The sequence below is a fragment of the Chlorocebus sabaeus genome, chromosome 9, assembly GCF_047675955.1.
Source record: "Chlorocebus sabaeus isolate Y175 chromosome 9, mChlSab1.0.hap1, whole genome shotgun sequence".
Classification (NCBI taxonomy): Eukaryota; Metazoa; Chordata; class Mammalia; order Primates; family Cercopithecidae; genus Chlorocebus; species Chlorocebus sabaeus.
Genome location: NC_132912.1, coordinates 104,482,451 through 104,488,450, shown reverse-complemented (window position 1 = coordinate 104,488,450; position 6,000 = coordinate 104,482,451). Strand labels below are relative to the sequence as shown.

Sequence of the window (6,000 nt, the reverse complement as noted above, 5' to 3'; positions counted from 1 at the left end):
TCCATTGCTACTTCCTTTCTGATATGTTCATGTCCTCCAATAACATTCCTTCAAGAGATTGAACTCTAGGGCCCCAGCAAAAACCCAAGAAGGAAACAAACAAACAAACAAACAAACAAAAACCCTGCCCTTCCTAGTCTACAACGTCTAAGATCAAACACAGGATCTGTTCAGATTTTTTAGAGAAAAAAAAAATAAAGACTGTGAAACCATTACATTAGTAACAAAATACATCTTTTTTTTTTTTTTTTTTTTTTTTTTTAAAACCAAAATCCTACAGACCACAACACGATTCAAAGGGAAAAGAACTTTAGATCAAACTGTCGATGACTCTGCAAAGATGTGCTGGGTGATCCCATTCAGTGCACCAATAATCTGAATATGGCAATCCCGCCTCAGCTGTAAACTGACACGGACACGGTTCAAGCCATAAGGAGTCAGACTTCAGTTCCAGCTTCCCTCAGGCAGACATTCTTGCCATGCTGAGTAGTTGGCTGATAGCTCCATGGATAACAATCCCCATGGTCCATGCTTTCACAGCAAGAAAATAAATCACAAACACCAACTACACTTCAACCCTTGCTCCTCAGCGCCTAGGATCACATCCAGCTGATTCTGACTCTTCCGAGACCCCACTCCGTTTCCTTCTCCATCTTCTCCAGGCTCACTTTGACATCCCGCCAAGGCTCCATCCTGTCTTCTTCTCAGTGGACTCCTCTTTTCCTATGGCTCCCCTCAACCCTTCTTTGTCCTCCTCACTCTCCATCCTTTTTCAGTCTTGTCGCCATTTCCTATCTCTCTCAACCTCTTCCTTTCTCTTCCCTATTTTTCTTTTCTTTTTTTTTTTCTTCCTGAGACGGAGTCTCGCTCTGTCACCCAGGCAGGAGTGCAGAGTCGCGATCTCGGCTCCCTGCAACCTCCGCCTCCTGGGTTCAAGCGATTCTCCTGCCTCAGCCTCCCGAGTAGCTGGGATTACAGGCGCGTGCCACCACACCTGGCCAGTGTTTTATTTTTAGTAGAGACAGGGTTTCACCATGTTGGCCAGGTTGGTCTCCAATTCCTGACCTCAGGTGATCCGCCCTCCTCGGCCTCCCAAAGTGCTGGGATTACAGGCGTGAGCCACTGTGCCAGGCCTCTCTTGCCTGTCTTGATTGCTCCCTCCTTATGTCTCCCGCCGCCATCACCTTTCCTTCCATTCGTATTTTCCCTCAGAGCATTCCAAGCGCTCGTGTGGAGCTGGGGAGGCCATCGGGCACCTCCCGGGAGACAGCCAAGGATCTAGGAGTCAGGCCCGAGGTTGAATTTGGCTCCATCACTTAACAGCTGTGGAACAATGAGCAAATTGAGCAAATTAATCCCTTAGGATTAAATGCAAGTAAAGCGGCACACAGCGAGCACTCACTATCCATTCCTCACCCTTTTCAAGGCCACACTTTTCAAGGAGAGCCTTTTCCACAGGTCCCAGAACCGCCAGTCATCTCTGGGGTCTTTTCTTCAGGTCCTGTCCTCATCTTGGTCCTCCCCAGCCCCGCACGCATTCATTCTCTCAGCCTCATGGGGCCGTCTTACAATCTTCCACCCTTTCCACAGCTCTGCCCCTCTCCCCTTCTCCTTCCACTTTCCCAACGATTTTCGGGGGGCCCTCCCAACCAAGAGCCCTGCTGGGCAGGCACAGGTGGTACCTGGAGCCGAAGTCCTTTAAGTCACGTGGTTCCTCAGTGACCAAGTCGCCTCAGCAACAGAGAGACCCGACTCCCCTGAGCGCCTTCTGATTGGCTGTCCTCTCAGACGAGATTTCCTAGTCCCTCTGCTCCCTGCTGCCCCAGCGCACGAGTCACACGGCCCAGTGGTTTGAGCTCCAGGACGTGTGGTTTCTCCTGGGTCCTGAGTTAGTTTGTTTTGGGATATTTGTTGTTGTTGTTGTTGTTGTTGTTTTTTCTAGGCCGAGTCACACTCTGTCACCCAAGCTGGAGTGCAGTGGCATGATCTCAGCTCATTGCAACCTCCGCCTCCCGGGTTCAAGCGATTCTCCTGCCTCAGCCTCTCAAGTAGCTGGGATTACAGGTGCCCACCACCACGCCCGGCTAATTTTTGTGGTTTTAGTAGAGACGGAATTTTGCCATGCTGGCCAGGCTGGTCTCGAACTTCTGACCTCAGGTGATCCACCTCGGCCTCCCAAAGTGCTGGGATTACAGGCATGAGCCACCGCACCTGGCCTCAGCTTGAGTTTTTAAATTTCTCCTTCTCCCGTTGCTTCTCCTGTCTTTTCTCCTTTCTCATCCCTTACCCCCGACTCCTCTCCCTCTCCTCCTCCCTCTCCTCTCCCTCTTTTGAAAGTTTTCTATATTACCTAGTCCCCAGTGCTTGCTAAAGAAACCTTTGAAAGTACATAAAAGTGAAAATAAGCAATTTTTTCCACAGGCATGCTGCCCCTTCCTGAGCATGTCTAGGTAGGAATGTGAGCTATATATGGATTATTGTGAAAACATTGGGATCTGGCTGTAAAAATAATAGAAGTAGTGATAATAATAGATAAAATGGATCGATATTTTCTGTGTGCCAGGTACTATGCTAAGAGCTTTTCATATTTAGCACTAGTACTATCATTGTTCCCAATTACAGATGAGAAAGTAGGCTTACAAAGGCCAAGTAATTTGCCCTATGTCGCAGTTAGTACAGAAATGGGAGAGCCAGGATTTGAATTTGAGTCTTGACTCCAGAGCCCCTGTACAGCCTCTCCCCTGTGTGGAGTAAAGTGTTTACACACAGTGTCCATTCTCCCTCTGCCTTGGGAACAGGTTCGCTGGACATTAACGCCCCTATCATTGATGGCCTCTGTGCAATATTTGGAGACAGGGGAACTGGTGAATATTTGGAAATGGGAAATCCCAAGTGAGTACTCGATTCACTCCTTTGGAAAAGGACTCTCTGAAGCCTGAGAGCCAGCTATCCTAACCTGTGTCCAGGGACCAAGGGCTAGCCCCCAAAGAGGCTGCCCCTGGGGATGAGGGGGTCCCCTATAGCTCCGGATGCAAATGGTCAGTTGCAACAGTGGTCATTTGTAGGACATGGGCTAGATACCAGGTGATTTATAGGCATTATTTCAATCACCTCTCACAGTAACTCTACAAGGTGGGTGAAGTGATTTGCCCAAAGCCAGTGTTGTTAGGATTCAAATCCAGGCCTGTCTAATGCTGGAAGCTGTGGTACATTTCCACTTTGCCCTTTGATTTTCTGTAAAAGTATAACAGGCATTAAAAGTGAGCCTCTGTTATACGCCAGGTACTGGGCTTCTTACATATATTATTGAACTGAATCTGTGCAATAATCCTTTCGGAAGGATATTATGAGCTGGACACAGTGGCGCACATCTGTAATCCCAGCTACTCAGGAGGGGAAGATGGGAGGATCCCTTAAGCCCAGGAGTTGGAGGCTGCAGTGCACTATGACTTGCCTGGGAAACAGAGCGAGACCCCATTTCTCTCTCTCTCTTTTTAGAGATGGAGTCTTGCTCTGTTGCTCAGGCTGGAGTGCAGTGGTGTGACCATGGCTCAATGCAGCCTGGAACTCCTCGTCTCAAGCAATCCTCCTACCTTGGCTTCCCAAGTAGCTGGGATTTTAATTTATTTTGAGATGGAGTTTCGCTCTGTCGCTCAGGCTGGAGTGCAGTGGCATGATCTCGGCTCACTGCAAGCTCCGCCTCCCAGGTTCATGTCATTCTCCTGCCTCAGCCTCCTGAGTAGCTGGGACTACAGGCCCCCGCCACCATGCCCGGCTAATTTGTTGTATTTTTAATGGAGACGGGGTCTCACCATGTTAGCCGGGATGGTCTCGATCTGACCTCATGATCCGCAACCTCAGCCTCCCAAAGTGCTGGGATTACAGGCATGAGCCACCGTGCCCGGCTTGCCCAGGCTAGTTTTAAACTCCTGGCCTCAAGCAATTCTCCCACCTGAGCCTCCCAAAGTGCTGGAATTACAGACATGAGCTACTGTACCTGACATTTAAAAAACTTTTTTTTTTTTTTGTATTTTTTGTAGATACAGGGTCCCACTATGTTGCCCAGGTTGGTCTCAAACTCCTGGTCTCAAGTGAGCTTCCCTCCTCAGCCTCCCAAATCGCTGAAATTACAGGCATGAGTCGCCATGCCCAGAGCCATCTCTTTTTAAAAAATAAAGAGAAGCCGGGCGTGGTGGCTCACGCCTATAATCCCAGTGCCTTGGGAGACCAAAGTAGGTGGGTCACCTGAGGTCAAGTGTTCAAGACCAGCCTGGTCAATGTGGTGAAACCCCATCTCTACTAAAAATACAAAAATTAGCTGGGCATGCTAGTGCATACCTGTAATCCTAGCTATTAGGGAGGCTGAGGCAGGAAAATCACTTCAATCCGGGAGACAGAAGTTGCAGTGAGCCAAGATTGCGCCATTGCATTTCAGCTTGGTGACAGAGTGAGACTCTGTCTCACCAAAAAAATACAAATAAATAAATAAAGAGAAAAAAATAAGGACATTATTTCCCTTTTACAGATGAAGAAGCTGAGGTTTAGATAAGTCCAGTAATGAGGCTGGGCGCTGTGGCTCACGCCTATAATCCCAGCACTTTGGGAGGCCGAGGCAGGTGGATCACCTTAGAACCCGAGGTCAGGAGTTCGAGACCAGCCTGACCAACATGGCAAAACCCTGTTTCTACTAAAAATACAAAAATTAGCTGGGCCTGGTGGTGGGCACCTGTAATCCCAGCTACTCGGGAGGCTGAGGCAGGAGAATTGCTTGAACCTGAGAGACGGAGGTTGCAGTGAGCCGAGATCTCTCCATTGCATTCCAGCCTGGAATACTGAGCGAGACTCCGTCTCAAAAAAAAAAAAAAAAAGAGAGAGAGAGAGAAGTCCAGTAATTTACCCAAGGTTGCATACTCTGTAAAAAGGAGTAACAAAATTCACATTGCAATTTATTGACTCCTAAATATATGCCCCGTTTTCTACCCCATGTCAGGGGCCAAAGTTTTCAATTTGGAATGAAGACTTGGACCAATGCTGGCTTTAGCCCAGCAAGCACTTGTTTAGGGAACAGGTAAGAGCTCAGATTTGTCTGAACTTCCCTCAGGACCCCAGGTTCTTGCTTTGACACCCACTATGGGGTAAACCAGAGCAAAGCCCTGAGAGGAGGCAGCTGTTCCTCTTTCTGCAAGAGGGTCACAAGGAAACTCTGTGATGTTTCCATTGTTGTGCTTTAGTCCCCTCATCCTGTGCATCTAGGTCCTGCTGAGCCTTTGGCTCTCTTGATTTTGTTTAAAAGAAAAATACCCCATGCCACAGACTCACAGGGGTGGAAAGGACTTTGAAGGAGAGTTATTAGTACAGCCTTCCATCTGATGCTTCACGGTGCCCCAGTTTCTTCCTCTGTCTCTCAAGATTTCACAAGGTAGGAGAGGTAAAATAGTAGGGGTGGTAGTATAAGAACTGGAATAAATAGTTTATGGTCCTGAACACTTTAGATCAGTAGTTCTTTTTTTTTTTTTTTTTTGAGACAGGATCTTGCTCTGTTGCCCAGGCTGGAGTGCAGTGATACGATCATGGCTTACTGCAGCCTTAACTTCCTGGGCTCAAGCAATCCTCCCACCTTGGCCTCCCAAGAATCTGGGACCACAGGCACACACAACCACACCCAGCTAATTTTTGTATTTTTTGTAGAGATGGAGTTTTGCCATGGAAATTTGCCCAGGCTGATCTCGAACTCCTGAGCTCAAGCAATCTGCCCGCCACAGCCTTCTAAAGTGCTGGGACTGAGCCACAGTCATGAGCCACCACACTTGACCCCTAGCAGTTCTTAAAGTGTGGTTCGGGGACCCCTGTGAGTCCCCAAGATCTTTTCAGGGGTCTGCAAGGTTAAAACTATTTTCTTGGCTGGGCGCGGTGGCTCACGCCTATAATCCCAGCACTTTGGGAGGCCGAGGCGGGTGGATCACGAGGTCAGGAGATCGAGACCATATTGGCAAACACAGT

The 6,000-nt window shown here is 48.4% G+C and overlaps 1 long non-coding RNA gene across 2 annotated transcripts in view; it reads right to left on the bottom strand.

Annotated features, from left to right (window-relative positions):
* Positions 1-269: 269 nt before the first annotated feature.
* The window catches only part of LOC140712422 (uncharacterized), a 48,833-nt gene continuing 43,102 nt past the window's right edge, over positions 270-6,000 (bottom strand). Inside the window, exons 3-4 of one of the 2 annotated variants that reach the window (XR_012094036.1) lie at positions 1,683-6,000; positions 270-1,323 (exon numbers count right to left, since the gene is read on the bottom strand). The exon at positions 1,683-6,000 is cut by the window's right edge and continues 23,353 nt beyond it. This is a non-coding gene — a long non-coding RNA (uncharacterized lncRNA). The other variant, XR_012094035.1, reaches the window with a different exon arrangement.